This window comes from Lepidochelys olivacea (genome assembly GCF_965140295.1).
Source record: "Lepidochelys olivacea isolate rLepOli2 genome assembly, chromosome: 3".
Taxonomy (NCBI): Eukaryota; Metazoa; Chordata; order Testudines; family Cheloniidae; genus Lepidochelys; species Lepidochelys olivacea.
Genome location: NC_140413.1, coordinates 58,330,589 through 58,356,444, shown reverse-complemented (window position 1 = coordinate 58,356,444; position 25,856 = coordinate 58,330,589). Strand labels below are relative to the sequence as shown.

General features: G+C 40.9%; 1 protein-coding gene across 1 annotated transcript in view; it reads right to left on the bottom strand.

The window, feature by feature from the left end:
- Positions 1-25,856, bottom strand: part of KCNQ5 (potassium voltage-gated channel subfamily Q member 5) — a 536,412-nt gene that overhangs the window by 152,903 nt on the left and 357,653 nt on the right. The gene's annotated exons all lie outside the window — the stretch shown is intronic.

The window sequence follows — 25,856 nt, the reverse complement described above, 5'->3', positions numbered from 1 at the left end:
AAATCATTTATTCACACAGCTCTACTAGTCTTAGGGGTTTTGAAGAACGACCATCAATTAGGCTTTTCCATAATCTGAAAGATCCCTTGATATTTGCCACAAGACTTCTCCAGTGCCACCTAAGGTAGGTCAAAGACAGCAAAGTCACAGACTCTGTGTCTCACTGCCATGTATGGCAATTGGGCACATCCCCTGATGCTATGACTGTAAGATGTCATTTGAAAATTATCACATTTTGAAAAGAGAAAATAAAACCTGATGCAAAATCCTCACTAAGTATTTTTCCAGTCAAAGAAAGGAAAGATCTATCTCGGCCACAAGCTGACTATTCAAGTTAGAGCTGAGTATTCACAGACCAAGATTCAAGGAAGGAAACTATTACATTTAATAGTATAACAAAATGATGGCAAAATTGCAGGGGAAATTTGGATTGCCATTTCTAAGACATGGATTTCTAGAGGACAAATAGGCAGCCCCTGCTTACTGCACATTATGAGATTTTGAACAGCAGTGTATTCTGAGATTTTTTTTATTGCAGATGACACAGATAAATGTAGAGTATATGTTTGAGTTATATGTCATATAAAATTAATGTATAAGAAGCTAATTATATATTACTTCTGAGCTAGTATGATCTTAATGATGCAGACAACTCTCTACAAAATGTATCCAAAGTATAACAAGATGACTTTCTGTAAACTGGTTGACTCACAAAAATAATTTGCTATATTTTTCTTTGCAATTGGCATTTTTAAGCAAAATGTTGTATTAGTATTTCTATAATGAAATTTTGTATTGCATTTTAAGTAGATATTGAATAAGAGTCAAATTCTGAAGTCCTTACTATGTTAATACTCAGACCCTATTCCATAAGAATTTCCATGGAGTTTTTCCTGAATAAGGTCTGATTATTAACAGAGTAAGAACTTCAGGCTTTGGCTCTGTATAAGCAGAATAAATAACATAACTATGATTCATGGAGAGACAAGGTGGGTGAGGTAATATCTTTCATTGGACCAACTTCTCTGACTGAGAGAGACAACAGAAGTTGGTCCAATAAAAGATATTACCTCACCCACCTTGTCTCTCTAATATCCTGGGACAAACACAGCTACAACTACATTGCATATGACGGATGGAGTTCTATTGGATGTTCTGGGTACGTAACAAACCAGAAGAATAAAGTTCAAGTAGTTTGTGTAGCCCCACAATAGAATTTATGGGGTCAGATTCTCCCTCCAAGCAGTGTAATCGGGAATAACGTCATTGAAATCTTCCAGACATCTGTCTGTATAGATGTTTATATGGCATTGGCTATCATCTCTGCTGTATCTGCTCATCAGTTGAGTTACACTCACTGCATAAACCTCATGTGAGTGAGTGGAGAATCAAGTTCACAGCCTCCGCGTCAAAATTTGCCTAACTGTACATCTACGAATACGCCCTGGCTGTTGCTTTCTACATTTCTGTATTGTTTTTACTTCCCTTCCCTTCCCCTTGTTGGAACTGCACTTCTCCTTCACTTTGTTACAGTCTGTTACTGCTGCCCTCAGCTCCCCCTTCCTGTTGTCAACTTTCCACCTTTATTTTCGTCTTGTGGTCTACCTCTCCATTTCTATGTACATCTCCTCTTCTTAATGTTTGTTCATCACCAGAGCAGCCTTTGCTCCTTCTCTAGTGGCCTGGCCTTGGCTACTGATGCAGGTGCTGCTGGAGCAACTTTCCCCTTTTACTCTGATGACAGTTACTAGACATTTGGCAAGCAACAGGCTAAACTGTAGCTGTGAATTAGGAACATTTTTCCACTGTGCTTAGCACTGTAGTCCCCGTGTTATTCTATATTCACATATACTGAACATGTAATTTTCTGATCTTTTGCTGCAAATGGATGATTGTGACTTTTTGTTGTATTAAATGTTTTCGTTGAAAGCAACAGACCTCAAGTACAGATGCAATTCTAGAACATGAGCCAAATGCAATACTGTAAAGACCTTTAGGACATTACTTTCTTAAATGACCAGTTTCCACTTTGTGTATTGTATGATTTTAAGCCTATCAGTTAAAACAAGGGAATCTAGATGAGTTACCAGATTGACAGGACTAGAAACAAAAGCCCTCTATTTATACCCAGAACTAGTTCAGCACTGGTAAAAACATCAGTACAGTGTTCTGCAGATTGACCAATGTACCAGGGCCTAGCTGCCTCCCAAGCACCTCTTCATGGCCAGGGACGGCTCTGCTGCACCCTGCCTCAGTTTCCCCTCAGCCTCCTCAATAACTCACAAAACAGCCCTTCTTGGGGTCTGGTTTATTAAAATAAAGTTCAAAATAATTCACGCTGTCCTCAAAGTCCCAAAATAATTCAAGCAGCCTCTCCTACTTAGAGTCTGGCTCAGAGACATCAGCAGGCAAAACCTCCCCTCTGCTGCTCCCCTGTTGTTTCAGGGTCCCATAAAGAGCCCTGCCCCACTTCTTGCAAGCTTCTTACTATGGGTTTTTGTATCTACAGCTTTTTCTGGCTTCCAGGCCCAAAGTTTTCCCCCTGATCCTGGGTCTCCTGAAGGAGCCTTTTGCTCATTGCAGCTCTCTCAGACTCTGCCAAAGTTTCCTCCCTCTATTTCCAGTTCCCTTCTGGCTCTTTATAGAGACCAGCAGCTCTCTATCAGGCCCCCTGTAGAGGCTGTTGGTGAGGCACAGATGGGCTGGACCAGTTCCCTCTTAAAGGGCCCAGTCCACCCTGTGACACCCAGCTTACGTGTTTTAATTTGTGATATCAATGAGAACGCATAGATAGTGCAAGGCACGGACAAATCAGTTACTCAAGCTGTAGCGCAAGGAAGATGTAATGATCATATACAGTTAAGGAAATTCTTGCATATTCCCAGGCGTGTTTCTTAAAACATACGGTACATGAAAGGGTTAGCATTGGCCCCAGGGACCTCTGCCAGGAATGATGAGGAAATTTATTCTCTGTGATCCTTACTTTGCTACTAAGAGTGCTAATTAGGCTGGTATTTTTGTTATGTGAACACCTGTTCTCTAAGGGCTTGTTTACATGGTGCAGCAATGTGCTCTGTAGGGATGTGATTTCTAAAGCGCACTAATGTGCTCTGCACTAATTGGTCCACGTTAACCCTGCTGGAGCACCCTAAAAGTTCCCTAATGCACTTTATCATAGTGCTGTTTGAAACAGTGCTTGATGCACACCCATCAATGCACAATATGCTAGTGCACTTTAGGAATCATACTCCTGTGCAGCTCACTACCCCATCACATAGACAAGCCCTAAAAATGCATCAAGACAACAGCTCACTTCATACAACCATAAACTGGCTACAGCCACTACAGCCATAATTTAAAATTACAGACATTTGGGCATTACGCATACTAGTGCTTATACTGTTTTGCTAAGTGATCATCCTCAATAGTATCGATACCCCACTCTTCTGTGAACATTTGTCAATCACATTTGTACTACAGCACGCTGAAAAAGGACCCTGCATATGGATGCAGGGTTTCTTTGCTGACTCATCCCACTGTCAGGTGCTTTAATCCTGCGTGAAGATGCAGTGCAATTAATACTGAGTTAGACAGGCAGGAAGATTCAGGCAGTTTTCCCAGGCCATCAGGGGGCTTAAAGCCTATCTCGGGGCAGAGAGAAACAGGGCCTGGGACAGAGGATGTTCTACTGGGAAAATGAGTGAACAACCAAGCTTAGCAGATAGCTGAGGTTTATATATTTTTTTAAATTGTTGTTTGAGTTACAAATAAACCAAACCCAAGGAAGAAAGTACATGTTTGTTTGGACTCTAGAGAGAATAGGCATAGGTATGCGCCTTTTTTGGACTATACAAGACATACTGGCATTCTAAAGTAATAGAGATGAAGAATATAAACCATAACGTCACACTGCATCTTTTCATATTGAAAATTGTTTTTAATTAACCACTTCACTGCTCTTCTGCTACACTGTGTCCTGTGTTTACTGATATTAAGAAAACCTGGTGTTCACGCATGATACATGCTGGAATTGTTTTCATATTTGTTAATCAAATCTGAGGAAACACCTTTTTATAGCATTTAATACACTCAATGAAAACAAATTCCACTCAGAAGATCAATTCCAGGAGGAACCTGCACATAAACTCTTTTCCGAAGTATAGAAAAAGCAAATATTTGAGAAGCAATAGAATTTTATGACATGCAGAAGGGCAAACTAGTCCATTTCACACCCTCAGCCAGCAGGCAGTTTTCCAGCCACCACACAAAACCCCCAAACCAATAACAGATATATATTTCAACCTTCAGAGAGTGACGTTCAAGTGGCAAAAATCCACCACATGCCCCTCTTGCTGTCTTTATTTAGATAAATGTCCCATTGATATCAATGGAAGTTTTCCCTGAGTAAGCATATCAATGTGAACCCACTGTAATTACAGCCTGCAGCTGACAAGACTATTCTTTGAGCTGCGGAAGCACTGGCTCTCTTTGCTAATGTCTACACTTAAAAGCTGCAGCGGCTTCTCTTGTTGTAGGTACCTCCCCAAGAGGCGGTAGCTATGTTGACAAGAGAAGCCCTCCCATTGACATAGCGTGATCTACACCAGGTGTTAGTTAGGTCAGTATAACTGTGTCTCTCAGGGGAATGGATTTTCTACAACCCTGAGAGATGTAGTAATATAAGTTGCTTACACTAAACCTAAGACATGTCAGGGAAGGCAAAATAAAATGGACTGAGGACTTATGGTAACAGGATGTGATCTCCATCTGCGGGCTCCGAGAGGGAGTTTGTGTGCAGGAGGGGGCTCAGAGCTTGGGCAAGGGCTTGGGGTGCAGGAGAGGACTCAGAGTGCAGGCTCCGGTGGACACTTATCTCAGGCAGCTCCCAGAAGCGGCCGGCATGTCTGGCTCCTAAGCGGAGGCGTGGCCAGGAGGCTCTCTGTGCTGTCTGCATCCACAGGCGCTGCCCCCGCAGCTCCCATTGGACACAGTTCCTGGCTAATGGGAGCTGCGGAGCCAGCACTTGGGGTAGCGGCAGCACATGGAGCCCCAGTGGCCCCTGCGTCTAGGAGCCAGACATGCTGGCTGCTTCCAGGAGCCGTGCGGAGCCAGGGCAGGCAGGGAGCCTGCCTTACCCCTACTGTACTGCAGACTGGACTTTTATCAGCCTGTTCAGCAGTGCTGACCGGAGCCACCAGATTACCTTTTTGACCAAGCATTCTGGTCGAAAACTGGACATCTGGCAACCCAATCTTTGCTCCTGACTCAGCTGTGCACTGCTCTGTCTGTGTGGCTGACTTGCTACCAGGCTAATGTCCCTACATTCCCTGTGCCACTGGTGTCCACTAAACAGTCCCTCCAGGGAACCTGGATCCTCTGGCTCCAGTTCCACTGACCATGATACATTACCTAGGTGAAACTTAGACAGAACATCCGATGAAGTCTTTGCAGTGTTCCCAACAACAGGAAACGGCAAAAGAGCAGCTTTAAGGCCAGGTAAGGTAGAAGTATTCAGAACACTGCAATAATCAGAATGTATAAGAACTTGTTTTCATTTACTATGCATTGATATACCCCATTTTTACATTGATGGATTAAGTACAGAATAATGGATCTGCATGAGGACTTGCACAATCATCTTGTACACCTTATATGATGAAAAAGGAACTTTCAAATGCCAGTATTTGAATTGTGTTCTGAAATACATGGAGCTGGAATAGCGAGGTTTGTCTAGAGAATGCTATTGCAGGTGCAGGACAGACAGACCAAAATGCACTGTAATTATATTCAGCCTCTAGTGGTTCAATCTGAACCATATATTGATTCAAGCTGAAGGAAACAGATGGTCTAGTCTCTCATGCATTTACTTTTCAGACAGTAAAACATATGCCTTAGGCAGCAAGTTACCATAAAATTATTCAGCCACAGCTATAGTGTATTTTATCAAAAGCAGCAACTTCCATTTTGTTTCAGCAGAATAAGTTTTGATGTAGACCCTTTCATTTTATTTCCTTTCTTCTGAAAGTACATACTAAATGGAAAAAGGGCCAACTTATGAACGATAACAGAATCTCAAACGTGTTCATATTTGTTCAAGCCACCTCTCAAACTTTTTGTGTTGGCTAATTAGGAACCAGTAATTCGGCATTTATCTAATTTTCAATAGAGCTCTCTACTTTATCTTGACATTTTACTGGTGGTTTGTAAATCCAACCATGCTCAGCTTAAAAATATGCTTAAAACATTAGCCAGGTATCATCACCATATAAATGAAATAGGTACTCAGACCCTTAAAAGCTAATTCGCTATATAATTTAGTACTAAAATTAAAATAATCAGAAAATAAAACATCTGTAAACAGCTTTATTACCTCTTTTGTAAATAATAAAAATATATCTGTTAAAGTGACATAATTAGATAATTAGATCACCAAAGTTATGTTAAATTATTATTCAGGGTCTAATATAAACCCTATAAAAGTGGGGATACTCAGAATCATGGTTGTAACTATCTTTAAATCACTCTATTTTCTTAGGTGGTGCCGCATATTGTATGTGGTATGCAAGATAAACAAAAGTTTGAAAACTCCAGCAATTCTTAGCTTAACAAAGTGTTAAATTCTGGTCTCAGTTGCATTAGTATAAATTCAGAGTTAATTCCATTGTTCAGAGAATACACAAAAGTAATTTAGAGCAAAGTTTGAACCAGTGGATTGAAGAATGGAGTTCTGGCCCGAATTCTGAATGTCCTTTCTTTGAGGGTTTAAATGAGACCTTAAATTATCACCTGTAAATATATATATTTTAATTCCCCCTATCTTTGTAATATGTATTCAGTACCCAAATAGCCAGGAGCCTATTAATTATTAGATACATTCTGTATATGATTCGGATTTTTAAATGTGGATACCTAGGACCTGATCCTGCAAAGTGCTGAGCTGAGGGCCTCCAATACCTGCTTCTACCAAAGTCAACAAAGGGTGCTGAGCGCTTCCGAGGAGGGGCTCAGCATCTTGCAGGAATTGACCTCCAAATGGCACTTTTAAAATATGGTTTGGTATTTGTTGGATGCACAAAACACACACTTTCTGGCATCTGATGGATAACTACACATATCCATACCTCTTTAGTTACACAATAAATAATTTAGTGCATGCATATGTGGGTTTTGTTACACATGCAAATGGTATAATAGCAGATCAGACAACAGTGTTTGAATATATGGCCCTATAAGTTTGCCACATCCAACCCAGCTCCAATTATCACCTCATACACAGAGGTAACATGATGTAGTGAGGGATAAGCAAGACAACAGTAAGGGAAGATAAAGGCTGCACAGTTACTTAGCAAGGGCTTTGTTGAATGATGCACTCAAGATTGTGAGACTATTATTTTGGGGACTGGTTGGGAGATGGCATTACCAAATGGATATTCTAAACGGCTAATTTTATGTAATTGCTGCTGCTGAACTTGATATTATGGGTTTAAAGTAGACATGGAACTGTCTTACTGGGGTATAAGGAAAATGCTCAGATAAATGCTTTTCGTTTTAATGCACTGTGTTGTTTTCAAATCAAAAGTAACTCGTGTCCAAGATATCAAATGGATGGGCAGCCTCTAAGATCAAGAATATTTTATAATTCCTTCTCAATCTGCTTTGTTGTAACCTAACAATCACTTTTTGAAATACTGGGAAAAAATGTAGGGCTACTGGGAGACAGTAAAGCAAAGGTGATACAATCAATCATAATGGAATTCATGAAGCCTAAATCTCTCTCTCCTGTGGTACACAACCAGCCATTCATTCTCCTTGAGCAAATAACCCATAGAAAGCATCGTATCCTCACTGCACACCACAATGGAAAGAATATCCTTAAAAGTTAATTTATTAAAGATCCGTCTGGACTAGATGAAAAAAAAAGTAAGCAGAGAAAACAAACTAATTTGCAGCCTCTGACGTGTCATGGACTAGAACAACACACTCTTTCTGAAAAACTCATGAAAAGAAGTTTAATAAGTGATCACGGTATCAAGCAGCTTGAAAAATATGAGGATGTTGGACAACCAGCAGATGCAAGAAAATCAGCTTTAAATCATACATGGAGATCTCGGTGTCTACAATTCTGAAATTAAACATATAGGATGATCTCCCTCCACAATGAATGAGCATATCAGGATCCCTTTCACACAGCGAATAAAAAACACTGGAAGGAAGTCATTAATATGGTTTTTTTTTTTCATTTGACCATTGGGTTTGGGACTGATGCCCACAAGAAGGTGGCAGCAGGGGGAATTTTAGTTTATGGCTTTAGTATATTGTGATGCTGAGAATAAGAAAGAAGAGCATTTTCAGGGCTAGAGCAGCAGATCATTTGTCAGAACAAATATCCCAGAGAACATGCTAGATGAAGAGTAAGAGATGGACAGACATGCAAATAGAACAGTGGGGAAGACATGGCTAAAATACAAATATTTGACCCCTAGTTTGATAAGCCAGTATCAGCAGAAAGTTCAACAGCTTTAACTTCTGTATGATTTAAGGAAGGTTTCAGAGTAACAGCCGTGTTAGTCTGTCTTTGCAAAAAGAAAAGGAGTACTTGTGGCACCTTAGAGACTAACCAATTTATTTGAGCATGAGCTTTCGTGAGCTACACTTTTCATAAGGAATTCCATTTCTTTTCTGGCCTGAAATATCTCATTTTATATAGTCACAGGAGTGTGTACGCAAGCACAGACACAAGCATACAGCCCCTCACATGCACACCATTAAACTCCCCCAACTGGCTTGTGTATAGGAAAAATAATGCTCTCAGGCTGGGAGCCAAATTAGATCCTGGAGCAAATGTACACAGTCAACGTAGAGATGACGGGAGAATCTTAACAGTACCAGTGAGTCCCACTGCACTTTGTAATATCACTGACTAGTAAATTCCCTGAGGTCAGTTGAAAGAATGTCTCAAATAATGATATGGAATAACAAGCTCCAGGATATTCAGAAATAACTGAAAGTGAAAACATCAACTAGCACAGACCTGGGAGTGGGGAGATATTTACCCAGGTCCTATGGTATCTCCCTTAAAAAGTAATCTTTTCAATTTTTCTTTAAAAGAGATAATGCAACTGCTGACATGGTGGAAAATAATACAGTTTAACAGTTTTGATAATGCAAGCCATGTGGATTAAATTTTCCATCATTTATAGTTTCAATGTGACTTGTTTATGCAAGAAAATGAGATATGACAAAGGTTATGACAATTTGTTAAAATTGTTTGACAAGAGTTGTGTAGAGCATAAGCACTCTCCCATAGAAAAAGGCTCATAAATTTGTCCTGTAAACTTTCATTTAAAATGACTTGCTCTTTAACCTTTTCTAGGACTATAAGAGTGTAAAACATTAAGGACCTGATTCTGCACAGCCTCTCAGTATGGAAAGCCCACTGAGCTTGTGCATGGAAGGTCTATAGGATGGGGCTCTTAACTCTCTTAAAATGTGAAAATAATATACTAGGGCACTCAAAATGGTTTTTGTGTGTGTTACGAAAAAAATAAAATTGTGACAAAACCCTATTTTAGAAGCTTGGTTTTCTGGTTAATTAACTGTAAACTTTTGTAGAAACACAGAACTTTTGAGAATATTAAACTTCTGCCAAAAAACGAGGTTTTGCTGCCGATTGAACTCATCACCATAAACTGATTTGAAAAGTTGTTTTTGTTTTGTTAGGCTCTGATATACAATTTTATTCAGACAATATTTCCTTGTTAATTTATATATTGTACATTCACTGCATCAGAACAGAACAATTCACATGATATGAAAGGGTTTAAATTAGCAGTGACACAAATGTTTGTAGACCTAAATCGATCTTCTTTGTTATATTTTTAGTGAGAAAATGAACAGTCAGTGTCTGCCAACTGACTGTGTTCCAGGATTATCTTATTGTATTTGGCCTACAGAGAGAAAGCAGTAAAGTGGCTAAAGCAGGAGAGCTCCTGAGACACCAAGTAAAGTGTTTGTGTTATTGGCAGCAGATTTCATAATCTGGTTCACTACAGAGAGAAAATAAAGCATCAATATAAATTTCTCCGGGGAACAGTAAGCGCAAACACCATTCTCTGTCAAACATGTACAATAGCTAAAAGAAACCCCGTTGGAATTAGCCTTTAATGGCATATGTTGCACATGTCCAAGTGTTTAACAAAACAATGAGAGAGCGTTTAAAGATTTCTTTGGATTGAGTCAAATGGTTTCATTTGAAACTGTTGTTTACAATCATCCCATTAGGATGCACTTGTTTGGAAGTGTGTGTTTTTCCTCCAGACTGTAGCTGCTTTCAAAAAGCCTAGTAAGAACAGGGGTGTTGTAATTTTTACATACTAGAATCAATGTCCATTTTCATTAGGAACCAGGTTTGATGGAACTCCATGTAACTTTGCACCCAGTGCCTCCTAAAATCTATGGAAACTGCCAGATGTTTCACTGTACCACACCTAAAGAGAGGTGAATATGCAGCCAACATTTTCAAATGGAAGCTCCTAAAGTTAGGTACCAAAATCTATATTTAGCCTTGGTCTCCAAGGTGACCTGTGGGAGCTCAGTTCAAAAGGAAACCTCTGTTCTGTCTTTAAGGCTACGTAAAGTGACAAAATATGGATTTAGGTACCTAAATTTAACTATCCAAGTTTGGAAATGTTGGCCTCAGTTCATTCACTAAAATGATTAGACACCTTTGGGTATGGCTGCCTAGACAGCTAACTCACTTTTAAAGTCCATAGGGATTTTTTCTTGCCTGGTGCTGCACCACTGTACCTTTTACCCCAGCCTCTCAGTGAGTAATTTTAATAGCCCTCATTGAGACATTTTTTGTGGAACGATTTTTCCATTTTCAGCTAACTCTACTAATGTTGTCCCTCAGCCTACTGTGAGGAGAAAAAGATTAAAAAACATGTACATTTTTTACTAGTTCATTCTAATTGTTTTTGTATACTGCAAAACATAAAAGGTAGATTGTCAGCTAAATTCACTTCTAGCTCAGAATGTCAGACTTTACAATTCAATATGGAAATATGATCATGTTCCCTGTGACATTCTGGGGTGCAATTCAAAATAGTAAGGGGTTGTGTCACTGCCTGCCCTGTAACCCTGGGTGTCTCACAATGCTTTGCTGCTGTAGGTCCCAACCTGGGCTGCTCCCAACCAGCCTTCCAGCATGCAGGTCACACCCTGAATGTCTGTGTGTTAGACAGCCCTGATTCAGCCGCTCTGAACCCCGCAGCCACTCTACAGCCCCACTCTGGCTTCCAGCTCTACCTGTCTTCCCTCCACCCGTAGCCATTTCCACTCCAGCCTCCACAGCTCTGGATTTCTCACCATTGCCACTGCCTCTGCTGGATCTCTGAGGAACCATCTGCTTGATCTCCTGCATGTGCCCCAAAGGAGAAAGAGGGATCCCTTCTGGCCCCTAGGTTTGGAGCAGGTGCTCCATCCTGCCTCATGGCATATGTGGACAACATGGCCACTAGCTCCAATTGCTTATGATCAGCTGCTGACAGACAACACTGTGCTCACAGCTCTTCTAAATGCTGCTTCATGAGCTCAGCAACTGCTTCTTTGCTCCTCCTACCTTTTCTGCTTCTTACTCATTTGTACACTTTCTTTTCTTCTGTTTCCCTTGCCCAAAATAAACAAACAGAAAATAATCAAACTACAACCTTTCTTTGACTGTTCTCAGCCTTTGCACTTGAGAATCACTTAAAACTATTTCACCAGTGCTTAAAGGGTAAACTTCCATTAAAATAGCAAACTGTGTGTAAATCCTGCATAACGACACCACAGTCACGTTCTGGTCAGTTGGGGGTGCAATCCAGCCCTGTGAGGGGCTGTGCCTACCCTCTAACCTTGGGAGCCTCACAATGCTTTGCTGTTGAACCACCCTGGTTCACACACACGTAAGAGCTAGGAATATGTGCTAAATACCTGTCGCATACATACATCATGCAAGAATATTAATGATCAGTGTGTTGTTATTTTTCAAAGGCATATTTTGTACAAAGATTATTACAGTAGTGTGTAGGGTGCGAATACCAGGGTCATAGTGTCACAGTAACTATCATTGACAATTGTAAGCTTAAGGAGAAGAAACAAGAAGGGACCGAGGAACAATCACACTCACATTGATAATACATTATATTCATCAGAAGAGACAAAGGATTCTCTTCTATGTAATTATAAGTCAAATCCTGACTCCAGTGAAGTTATTGGGAGTTTTGCCACTGACTTCGTGGAGCCAGGACTTCACCATATGTCTCTATTATCCCCATCCCATGATCCAGCAATGGCAGAGGGCCAAGCGGAGGTACTGAGACAGTGGTAGCTGCGCAGAGTCAGGAAAGATGTTGACCTACATGAGACTTTTGGAGTGTCTCCCACTCAGCATGAATGGACACTGGAGGACCCTGAGTAGGCCGTGGAGGACCATGACATGTGGCTACTCGGTAGGAGACACAGATACATCTACTCCTTGGCTGTGAGATGTTTGGTGCCCTGAGTTGGTGTTTCAGGTGGCCAGGATGCTCGTGGCTGTGGATGGAGTCAAAGCAGACACCTCTTTTGCAACATTTCCAGTATTTGGCTTCTCCGATAGACCTACTACTAGCCCTAGGATTGAGGACCCCTTTTCCCTCTGCTGTCTATAGGGATGCAGCAGACTCTCGGTATCAGTTAAGGAGGGGTCAGAGGTCTTTATTACACACAAATCCCCATCCAGGTTTGAAGCACTACCAAGCTAGGATATTTCAAGTCTGAGCTGAAATGGTACAACAAAACCCTATCAAAACTAGTACATTTCAATTTTGTTTTTCACTTAATTTTAGTTAAGACTAGGAAGCCAACTGTATTGAAAACTGATTTTAAAAACCTGGTTCCTAGAGGAATCCTCATATGCTGAGTTTCTGCTTGGGGCAAAACAGAACTACTTTTGTGCTTTCTCCCATACTGCCCCATATGGTTGGGAGAAAACCTACCTCATTATCCTCTTTCAAATTCCTCCTTAAATCTCTCTCCTGCCATGATGCCTACAAAAAATTTGAGAACTGTTAGGCCACCCGTATGCTGAGATCACAGCCTCTCAGTATTGACCAATATTGTCTCATTGTGTCCTTGTATTCACTCACCTATATCTCCCTGTCATCTCTTGTCTTATACTTAGATTGTAAGTTCCATGGGTAGGCACCACTTTTTTGTTCTGTTGTTCTGTGTTTGCCTAGCACAACTGGGTCCTGGTCCATGGCTAGGACTTCTAGGAGTTACAATAATTAATAATAATTAAGACAACATAAGATTCAGTGGGAAATACAGCCTAGTACAGGGATTCCACTTCATTGTTTTAGCCGAACAGTGTAACTTTAGTAACATATCTGAATACTAAGTAACAAATTTAACCAAACATTTTAGGACTTGTAACCAGAGTGTAACTGGTTTTAAGTTGTGTATTGTACCTCACTTTGCTTTATCCTGGTAAATGATTGCTGTAGCAGTGGTAGTATAAAACTGATACAACAATCACATTTAAAGTGACAAACACCAGTTAATCTGTGAACTTTATGCTGCTTTTACACTACAACTTTACTAGGAAAGGGACAATCCATCGTCTTTTTAGTATATTAAAATACAGAATCCTATTTTTAAAACACTCTGCTCTGGAGAATGAGGATATAGGTGAAATTCTGTCCCGAACAAAACAATGTACATTGATTAATTATTTAAAAAATGTAAAGACAATAGCGTTTTTTAAAAGGCCAGTACACTTTACAGCCCCACCATTCCTCTTGGCAGCAGCAGGAGCAATCTAAGCAGCCACAAAATTCAAGGATTGAAACTGGCCAGAATAAAGGCATAGTCTTTATAGAAGGATAAATGGTTAATGTAAATTTCTCTATTGTACCAGGATGCTGTCTTCTTTCTCTAGCTTTATTTTTCTAATTTTAACAGTCAGGTTCCAATCATTGCTGCAAAATAACTACTGAGTAAATAGAAGTTTGGCCTGTGTTGGGAGTATTGAATTTGTCCATTAATGTTGCCAGTGCAAGGAAACTCTTGTTCTTAATTTGCATGAGTTCTCCACTAATTCTCTGATAGCAAAAATGGATATAAATGGAATACAGAATAATTTTCCAATATACTAAATTATTAGTATTAAAAATCCAATGTCACACAGTCACTCAAGGTGTTTGGTTCTATTCCACAGCAGTAGTCTTGTCTTTTAGGAATCTAAATTGATTTTCTGCCGATTGAAATGTATAACCCCATCTATTGATGTTATACAGTAGCACTCACTTAAGAAGCTGTTATGGCAGAAGAATTTCAGACAGCAGAAGGAAACAGCTGAATCAAGTGCAATAGCATTATAGACTGTGTTCTCTGAATGGGTATGTATCTATGGGGAAAATTTACACCGGCTGAGGATCTGCCCCTACCAATATAGGCCTTGATCCAGCAGAACACATAAGCATGGGCTTAAAGCAGGGCCGGCCCACAACATTTTGGCACCTGAGGCGGGGAGCTCAAATGACGCCTCCATGCCCCCTCGCTTGGGCCAAAACTTTGAAAGGTCTCAATTCTGCCTTCTTCCTGTTCTACTCCTCTCATGGTACTGCTCTGCTACCTACCCCAGTAAAGGAGAACTAACAACTTAAAATGCCTTGTTCAATAATTTTAAGTAACACTTAATTTTCAAATGCCTGAACAGCAAATGTAACTTTTCTTGTCTGCATACTGAACACTGGCATTTTTATCTGTTTGAATAATCAAAGTGGTGCTTTCCAGGCCTTCTTGGTTGCAAAGATTTGAACGGCTTCCTGCTGACTGTCCACAATCTGGGCCAGCTCATGCTCTATTGAGATGGTTGCAAGGCCAACCAGCCTCTCCTGTGTCATTGTGGAGCATAGATGTGTTTTTATTAACTTCAGCTTGGAGAAGCTGCATTCTCCACTGGCAACTGTTACAGGAAGTGTTAGAAGTATGTGCAGAGCAACAAAAGCATTTGGAAAGAGGGTGGTCATCTTATTTGTGCACATATCCTCCAAAACAGCCTTTGGAGTTGATCCTGCTGAAATGTATCTTGAAAGGGCTTTTGGTTCATCACCTAAATCACTTGCATCAATATCGCGCATGTCATCATGTGTCAACACTATCTCTAGTGCCCTGCATTGCTGATGTAGGTCTTCTTCAGGTATAGTGAGGAGTTTTGGAATATCATACAACATCCCAAATATACAGCTGTGTTCCTTGAGCTGCATGAAACGTTCTTCAACTGACTGTATTGCACAATCTAGCACCTGGTTAAAGAATTCAATTTTGAATTGTTGTTTGGGGTCTCTTATGGGATTATCCCGTGCCTCATAATCAAAATGTCTTCTTCTTTGGTGACTCTTGTATTCTTGAATGGGTGGGAAAATAGCTTCAGAGTGAAGTTCCTCTACCAACTTCTGTGCACTCTTCAGAATGTTTTGAAATCCCTCATCTGACTGGTAAGACTGTAGGTATGACTTTGCTTTGTCCAGTTGTTCCATTGCTCTAGATATATCAAGGGCAACACCTTGGAGTCTCTTGCTTACAGCATTTATTTCAAACAGTATGTCATGCCACAACACTAAGCCACACAGAAATGTGAAGTTAAGTATATTTCTGGTGATTCCATTTCCCTCTGCCACTGTTCTCCCATGAACAGTTCCTGTCATAGCATTATCCTCCATAATGGCAACTGTGGCATCATCTATTTTCCCACTTTGGTGTTTGATAGGCTTTCTCACCTCCACTCGACTTTCCCATCATGTGGCACTCAGTGGGTTCAGTGTCAGAGAGGATATTCCCAGATGTTGCTTCAAAATTTGCCATCGATGAGTTGATGCAGAGAAAAATGCATAGATGCTTAGAATTACATTAAAAAATTCAGCAGCCTCACTGGAAACTGATGCTGCATCACTGACCACCAAGTTCAATGAATGAGAACTGCATGGGACAAAAAAAGTTCGAGGGTTTAACTCTTGGATCCATGTCTGCACTCCTCTGTTCTTTCCTCTCATGTTGGCACCATTATCGTAGCCCTGACTTCTCACGTCAGCTATCGCAATTCCCGTATCTTCCAGTTTTTTAAGAAGCACATTTGTCATACCAGCTCCTGTAGTATCATCAATGTCAATAAATTCTGGAAAATGCTCTCTGACAGTCACCATTGCAGGGACATTTTCACTAGGTTCTGTTGTTGTTACAAAACACACCATTAAAGTCATTTCTTCCGTATGGCTGATGTCAGGTGTGCAGTCCAGAATAACAGAATAATATCTTGCTGACTTCAGAGCTGCCACAATCTTCTGTTTGACTTTTGTTGCCAGTAACTATATGATCTCATTTTGAATTGTTTTTCCAAGGTAGTGGTTTGTGTACATTTCTTGGGTGGTGATGCTTCTTAGATGCTCCTGGAGTACAGCATCAAACTCAGCCATCAGTTCCAGAATTTTAAGGAAGTTTCCATTGTTTGGCAAATACAGCTGATCTGAAGTGCCATGCAGTGCTAGGTTTTGCATAGCAAGCATTCTCACAATGACAATGAGCCTTTTCAGAACATTTTGCCAGTAAAGAGACTCTGATGCAATCTTCTCTTGATGCTGATCATCTATGGTGGCCTTTAACCTTACTTTCATCTCAAGCTCTTTCCACCTATGGAATGCTCTCTGGTGATTTGCTGCCTTCTCATGGCATGCCAGATCTCTAGCCAGATTTTTCCAATCCTTTGTTCCTGTAGAACCCAATGTGGCTGGAACGTTAGAATGGAAGAGTTTGCAACAAAAACAGGATGCAGCATTCTGGGTTTTGAGTACACAAGCCATGGCCTCTCTACTTTGTCACCATTGCGGATTTCAAGCCAGTAATGTGTTGGATGGAAACTTCTATTTTCATTGTCTTTGGGGAACATGAAATTTTTCACTTGCTGTGGCCCATGCAGTACAAGGAAGTCCCTCAGGCTATTGCTCAAGTGGGTCCAAAGTCCTGGATCATCTGGACTTAAGGAACTAAACTCAGCAGCAGCTGTTTCTTGTGCCTCCACCACACTCTTCTCTGATCTACACTTTTCTTCAGGAATGTGCATGGTTACATCCATTTGAGATGGAGATATGGATGCTGCAGTAGCTGCCAGGTCACCTGCACTCTGACTAACTGGAAGATCAGGCACCTCCTCACCACTCACTTCCTCACTGGGGCCAGAAGGCTCACCGTGAACATTTGTGTCTATGTATCTCAGGAAAGCTCCTTCCTGCTTAAATAGAAAAGCTTCCTTTGCTTGCTTGCTTTTTCTGAATGCTGCCCCAGAGGGGTGTTTTCTTCTTTCACTCATGATTGCTGTTCTGTGCCAGCTACAGTGGCTCTCAACACTCAGTTGAAGGGGACAAATAAGCAGGCTGGTAGCAGGGCCTGAGTGAGGGAAGATATCAGCATCTTAAGGGCTTAACTGGCTCCTACTACTGCAGTTGACTGCCTGTTCTCCTCAAGCGGGTTCAGGGAAGCAGCCGGAAACAGGAAGCTCCCTGAGAAGCTGGTGTTAATCAGTCCAGGCTCCTGGGGGTGCCAGAGAGGTACATAAGAGGCTCCTCCTCCTCTCTCTCCCTGCAGCTCCTGCTGCTTTCTGTTATTCCCTCTCACCTTTTCTCCTGCCTGCCTGTTTTGTCTCTTGTGCCCACCTTCCTGCAGCACAGCACTCCACCATCTCTGTGCATCTGGAGCAGAGAAAATACACATGCGCCAGCAGCAGACACAGTTTTCTACATTCTGGGTCCTAGTGGTGCCCCCCCACAGTCTGGCATCTAAGGCGGCCGCCTCAGTTTGCCTCATAGTAAGGCCAGCCCTGGCTTAAAGTCATGTACATGCTTAAGTACTCTGCTGTATGGGGGACTTTATAACGCACTCAGTCACCACAGCATCTAACCTTGCCCTACAGTAAACATGCCCATTCTGTTGATAGTGTCATTAAGATATCTTTAGTTTTTTAAACACACTAAGTGATAAGACGGATGTGCTCACCACAACAGTATGGTGGGTCCTTGCCTAGCTGGCTGACAGAAAAGGCATTGTTAACCCTTTAAGGGCTCCCTGTGCAACTGATAGCAGAGGGAGAAGGAGGAGGAAAATGTCCCCGGATGGAGTGGGTAGGAGCAGGAAGTGGCTGGAACAGGTCAGTGGAGAAGGGCACTGCCCATTCTGCTGACCAGAAGAGTTGGAAGGAATTTATATCACGTGCAGCCCCAGAGAAGCCCTCTTTTACCTGGTTTGGGCTGGTAGCACCCACCCACCCACCCAATCTGAAAAAGGACCGAATTTCCTTATGACCTGCCATAGGCATTATGCTAGTTGTCCTTTGTCCCCTTGGGGTCTGGGAAGGAATTTTCCCCTCACTGTCTGATTGCCTGAGGTGGGATGGGTTTCGGACCCAGTGGGGTACGGCAGGGGTTAGGTTCTAACCTCACAACTTAGTATGTAAAACTCATGGCAGATTTCCAGAGCAGGTACTCGTTTGGAAGGGATACAGTTGTCAGATAAATGGACTGGAAAAGGATTTAAAGGAAAGTATTCCATAAAGAAACTGAGGAAGGGAGTGTCAGGGCTCCTATGTGGGGAGCTGACCTCCTTCCTTTTATTGCCCTCTTAACCCTCATACTAGGAGAGGGTGTTGGGGGCCCAGCAACAGCATGGCTGAGACAGGTTGAGTATTAGGTAGAAATGATGATGACTGCACTCTAAAATGTATAGACAGGCAATCCTAGATATATTAAGTGACTAAAGTTGTGGCATAATTTAAACCACATCCTTCTCTTTCTTCCGGTGTAGCAGGACACTTTCTATTTTGTCACTGCTGCAGGGAGCAGCCACAAGAGTGTAACCTGTATGGGCTTTTCAGAAAACGTTACTTTCTTTACCCTTTATGTTCATTAGCCAATTGTCATTGTTCATTCAGGAACAGACTTCACCTTCAGCCTCATTCTCCAGAGCAGAGAGTTATAAAAAGACTATTCTATATTTCAGTACACTGTAATGAGTTTCTATTTCCCAGGGTCTTGGGAAGGGGGCTAAGATTTGTGCTGTAGGTCAATTTTTTTTGCTGGGGGGGGGAGCTGTTGGTGTTAGCTACTATTTACAGGTGATTTGTGTTTCCTAATGCAAACCAATGGTGCTTAGACTGTTAGGTAGCATCTCTGGTAAAATCCTGGCCTAGTGGATAGGGACGGGACTGGAACCTGGACCTGGTTCTATCAGGGGCCTGGTGAGTGACCTTGGGCAAATCACTTTGCTGCTCTGTGCCTCAGTTTCCCCATCTGTAAAAAGGGAATAATGATACTTACCTCCATTCTAAAACATTTGGAGAATGAGTGATAACAGGTGTTATAAGAGCTAGATATTTATCATTGCAAAAGTTAAGGGGACTTTCAGCATTCATTAGGAGCAGGATTTTACCCCTTTTTGAGCATTTTTATCAATGCATAGAAGTTAATTATACCAATCAGAATCAGTGCATGACAAGCAAATCAGTATTATACCTTCTCTTCTTTCAATTTAATATTACTTATGGTAAAAACAGAATAGAAGGAAGACAGCTAAGAAGTGAGACAAAAGGTCCTATTCTCTGGAATAGGTGTTATATTGCTTTTTCCATTATATAAAACTATCCAGGTGAGCTTAACAACTTTGTAAAGAAGTATTCACCACCGCCATCATCTGAATGTGTGGGCAAAATACAGACAATTTAAGTGTCCTCAAGCTTCAAAATGATTATGGAAAATGATACAATCTTTAATGATTTTGTACCAACCCCACAATGTTGAGATATTTTAGGGCCCTTCATTTTCAGTTTTTATTGTATTTAATTTTCCCCAGGAATTTATCAGTGTTTATAATTACAAAAACAAAAACAGGTGAAAATCAGTGCAAAAAACTATTATTAATTTTTCTCGGCTAATAATCTGGGCTTATTTTGGTGGATGGAAAGACAGGGGGGAAGTATTCAGTAGATTAATGCTTTGAATTCCATTAATCAATGTGATTTGCTGCAGAACTAACAGAGAACTCAAAACACAATGCCACCTCTGAGTTTAAGAAAACAATATATCTCTAAGTCCCAAATAAAACTTTTCATTTGAATAAACAGTTGACTGTTGTAACTCTAGAACTATTAGCCTATAAATATTTACATTTAATAATTGGGCCACACCATTTGCAGCGCATACACTCAACTTCATCCTTTTCTCCTGTTTCTCTTTTTTTAAAACTTTCGATTACTTCTTTGTGTTCTGGAATGTATTCTGATACAGGTTTTTGTTTTCTTCCCATTTTAGTGTGTCAGATCTTTAAACTGTTATTTGCTAACAGCTTGAAATATGTACGTGGTAGGCATGAGGTTCATCAGTATGTTCAGATGCGCAGACACTTCAGAGTTTGCGTGCGTGCCTGTTTATTGTGTGTATCTTCTAGATTTATACATCGCCATACTTCAACAGGCAGCTTTGCATATACACACAGACTAACGTATTATCATAATACATATATATCATGCCATGTATTGTGTTTTCCTAATAAAACAATGATTTTTTTTATATATTTGAATGATGCAAAAGTAGGGTGAAAATCAGAAAAAATTGAATAATACTTTTTGTAATACCCAGGATTTTTTTGGTAAAAATCAGTTTAAACTGAAAATGAAGGGGCTTAAATATTTTACAGCACTCATTTTCCACAGTGAGTCATCCCCCCGCCACTCCCTGTTCAAAACTGCTCTCAAGCAGCCTGTAGAATCAGCAGTGTTCATAAAGCCCATCTACAGAAATGCTCAGTTTTCCAGGGACTTTCATTTTAAAATCTAGGCAATTTGGGGGGGGGGGGAATACATTAATGTTCTTCCTTATTTTCTTCTACATTAGCCAATATAATCTAAAGTCCTGCCAGCATGCAACTGTGAAACATTAATAAGCACAACCTCAAATATCTGTGTACTTGTTGCAGATTGCAATGTAGGACTGTAGCATCTTTTCTTTACACAGCAGGGACTGCATATCAGGGATAAACTGCATGTTTATTTCCCACCCCCCCTACCCCCCCACACACACTGTTCCTCAAAAAGGACAGGAGGACTTGTGGCACCTTAGAGACTAACCAGTTTATCTGAGCATAGGTTTTCGTGAGCTATAGCTCACTTCATCGGATGCATCTCACGAAAGCTCATGCTCAAATAAATTGGTTAGTCTCTAAGGTGCCACAAGTACTCCTTTTCTTTTTGCGAATACAGACTAACACGGCTGTTACTCTGATAACTGCTTACTATGATTCTTTCTGTATTCATAATAAATGTGGTATTTTGCCTTTTCCCCTTTAATAAGATCCTGCTGGTTTTTATTTTATTGGTATAACATTTTGGTGGAGAATTGCTAAAGGGGGAATATTGGTAAAAAACCTCAGTTATTGTAAATATTGGTGTACACACCGCCAGCTCTGTTGAGCTAGGCATTTCTATTAGGTTAACCAGACCCGCTGGCCTCCGGGAAGGTAGCAGGGAAGAACAGGTTAACCAGACCTGCTGGCCTCCGGGAAGGTAGCAGGGAAAAGTGTATAAATCAAGTTAAGGTTACTAAAAAAAAAAAAAAAAAGAAACAGGTTAACTTGATCCTGCTGGCCTCCGAGAAGGTAGCAGGGAGAAACAGGTTAACCAGACCTGCTGGCCTCCGAGAAGGTAGCAGGGATAAACAGGTTAACTGGACTTGCTGGCCTCCGAGAAGGTAGCAGGGAAGAACAGGTTAACCGGACCTGCTGGCCTCCGAGAAGGTAGCAGAGAGAAATAGGTTAACCAGACCTGCTGGCCTCCAGGAAGGTAGCAGGGGACCTGCGGCCTCTGGGAAGGTAGCAGGGGAAAAACGCATAGATTAAGCTATGATTTCAGAATCTAGAGTGTGTCACTTGCTAAGTAATAATACCAGGAGTGACCAAGAGATTGAAATATCCATGTTAAGATGTTTAAAAGAAAACAGGGTAACCCTGTACCAGAGGGAGGAATGGAGTCAGAAGGCACTCCAACCTCACCTTTTGTTAAAGAAATTACACCTTTTAAACAAATCCTTCAAAAATTTGGGCACAGTCCTTGGACTAAACAAGCCCTAGCTGATGTCTGCACTATTTCGGACCTAGAGGATAGATTGGCTCAGTATATCCTCATATAAACCTGCTAGTGCTGCCAAAAGACAGCAGCAATTTGGTTGTTGTGGGAGGCATGTAAGGATTCTTACCTCCGCTTGTCTTCATGTAAAGAGGAAAAGGCACAAACGGAAAAGGGAGCAGACAATTGGAAGATGCTGGCTTCAAATACCCAAAGCCAGCTGAAAATAGTGAAAGAGGCACTCCAGGAATACAAAAAGAGTGAAAAAGTTAACTCTGCAGAGGCTGGAGGGATGCAGGTAAAGGGGGAGAAGGTCCTATGTACGGCAACCCCAGGCATAACTACAAAGAGAAAAGAGAGTAAAAAAAAAAAGTTAACTCTGCAGAGGCTGGAGGGAATTAAGCAGCTAAACTTTGTGAAAATGTTAAAAGGAAAAATGTTAGAGAAAGAGCATTCTTGGTTTCTTTGCAGCCATTCTGAAGGAAAAATGGGCCCTTTTCCAAAGGAATGTCTGTAAATTAGCCAGGCAAAAATAAACTGATTAAAATCATTTGACTGGACAATTTAGTCAAATTTGCTAAAAGAACAAAAGGGGGTTCAATTGGAACTTAACTGCCTCAAACGTATAAAGGGAATGTAAGATGGAAAGAACAGAGCAGTGTGGAAGGGATGTTAAGGAAAAGAAAATGTGTATGTATCTATCTGTGTGTGTGTAAATACATAAAGTTCTAAGGACCACTTGGTTTTGTTTTTGTTTGAAATAATGCCACTAAAAATCCATTTGACTTTTTAATTCAAAGTTGCAAAACTGACAGACCTTTTTGCTATACACAGGTAATTAGTGTTGTTTGGCTTTGGGATTTGGCATTTAACCCTTAAACGGTAACTCAATGCTTTACAAAATTGAAAATGTTTTTAAGTTGTGGCTGCAGTAGGGCAGTCAAAATCAGGAGAATAGGAAAAAAAATCTGGATTCTTTTTGTTTGTTGGTTGGTTTTTGTTTGTTTGTTTTTGTAACAAAATAGCAGATGAGAGCTGTAGTAAAAAATAAATAATAAGAAATTAAAAAAAGACAGTCCCCCTCTGAAGCAACAGCAGGGGTGAGGTGCACAAAACAAAAAGAAGCAATCGTAGAAAAACAGAGTCTTAAAATGGCTCTGAGTAATCAGACTGTCACTTTGATAAAGGTACATGAAAACTCTGTAAGCAAAAAAAAAAAAAAAGAAACAGTTACACCATATGTAAAAATGGATATGGATAATGTTATAGAAGTTAAACTATGGAAGGAGTGTGCATTTGCCCCAGAACATGTGCAGGGTATATTGTAGAAGGGGCAAAAGAAATGCAAACATACCATGCTACTTAATTAAAATGCTATAAGGGTTCCAAAGGGAGCCACAATAGGTTGATTTTTCTTTTTTAGATTGCTGTGTGTTTTGGAAGCAGAAGTTAAAAAAGTGATCAAAACTCTGGTGAAAGTTGATTGTGTCCCTTTTAAGATAGAATCTCAGAGCTGCTGATGGCTTTAAATCCAAAAGCAGGAAGCCTCTGTGAAAATGCAAATTACCTAAATGATAAAGGAAGGAAAGAACTAGCAGCACAAAGGAGCTGCAGATAAAGGACACACCTGGTCAGCAAACAAATTTCTAAATAAAAGGCATGGGATCACAATGTTCTTTTGTCTTTCAGAAAATCAGAAAAAGCTGATGCCAGCTGAAGAGCAACCCAATACCATGAATCTACTGTCACAATAGAAATTGTGTTTTGTGTTCTATGTGTTGTCTTGTGTTTTGTCTTGTTGCTAGCACTGTTGTGTGTTTAAAAAAAAATACTGAAGACCTGCAGGTATTTAAAAATAAATTAAGCTCTCTGTCCCAGCTACAGGACAGCCTGATACAAAAACAAGTACATGCCAATGTAGACTTGGTCCAAATTGATCTGGGTAACCTAAAAGCCCGATGGAATCTTTGGCAATGGCTTTTACCACATGGCTTGGTATGCATGGCTTGGCATGCATAAGAAAAAAAAAATTAGAAATAGGAAACTACACAGCCACAGCTATGGGATGCACTGAAATGCAGATACTTGCCTTAGCTACTTTGGGTCACATTGGGAAATATTAAGGGTTTGATGCATTTGTTAAAACAAAGAAAGAGATCATTGTTTGACACTTATCAATATGAATGGATGCAATAAGTTTCCAGTATTGTAAAACCAGACTTGTTAATGGGAGAAATTGTTGTCAAAATTGCACACCAACAGTCCCTGGAGGCAAAGGTATTGAAGGTTAGCTCACTCCCCATATTACACCATGGGATCCTTCTGGCTACCCTGGACCTCGAGCCAGTGGACTGGGGAGGGAGGGAAGCTATTGGACACTAGAGGTTGTACTGAATGGATTCCTCAAAAGTGGGTGTGTCTCACCTTGCCTGTTGCCCCAGAACTTTGTAGTAAAGATACATCACTAGGATCATGTATGTGGGATGAACTGGAATCACAAACTCAAATTGCCTCACAGTACCTTCTCTTGAATAGGCTACACAGAAAGTGACACTGACGATTATAAATCTTAGTGTCAAAAGGGGGATTATGTTGGATCATATTAAAGAAGTTCTGTATTAAAATCACAAATGAGTTTGATTCCCCATAGTTTAAATTCCAGGGTATTACTAATTAAGAGGTCTCTTGATTTTTGGTACTGTTTCTCTCCCTCTATGTGTGAAACTTGCAAACTGCTAATTGTGTTAGTACATTCTAAGACAAAGTCTGTTCTCAAAGCAATTCTTTGTAACAACAACCACTCACACAGAGAGAGACTCAAAGCAATACTCTGTAACAACAGAAACAGCACCCAGAGGCTCCCCGCCCTTTGTTGTATTCATCTCGCTTTGTTAACAATTGTGATTAAAATAGAGATAGAGGATGTATGTGGATGGATGCTTGGTGTGGATAATAACTGAATGATCAGGGAGGTGCCAGCCTAAGAATGCAGTGTCCATCGGCTGAAGAAGACGTCAAGTGGAAATAACCAGAGACCCCGGGAGGACAGACTGTGATCCTGCATAACACTGAGGAAGCTAGCACACAAACAGACTGGTTTGCACACGGCTCGCCAGCCAAGGCCAGCTTCGGCCTGGGAAACAGATAGATAAGACAGAAATGCTTAGCAAAAACTAGGAACAAATTGGACCAAATAAGGCAAGGCTCGGGCAATGCTACTGAGGAAAAACACAACTGGCTGCTTTAGCTGATTGGCTATGGTATTGTACGGGGCAACAGGTAATTGGTTGCATAAGATTGTGTAGTGAAGTAGGAAAAGGTATAAAATGTATACTGGAATCTGCTGCACTGGGGCAGGATTTGAGACAGCTCAGTCTCCCTGCGCCCTATTTGGAGCTCCAAATAAATCTCTCTGCTTCTCCACCCCGTTGTGTTTATTGGGTGACGCACACCGGGCAACGAACTCCTGCTGTTGTTTGCCTTTGGCACTGGGTGCCGGCAACAGCCTCAAGAATGGGAGAACCAAAGAACAAGATAACATCTGGCAGCACGGAGCCGTCAGGAATGTGCCATCTGCTGATTGATTCAGCAACAGCACGATGAAGCAATTCCCATAGACTGGCATAGGAAGAAATTCCTATAAAAATGGACTCTAGAAAGTGAGAACTTT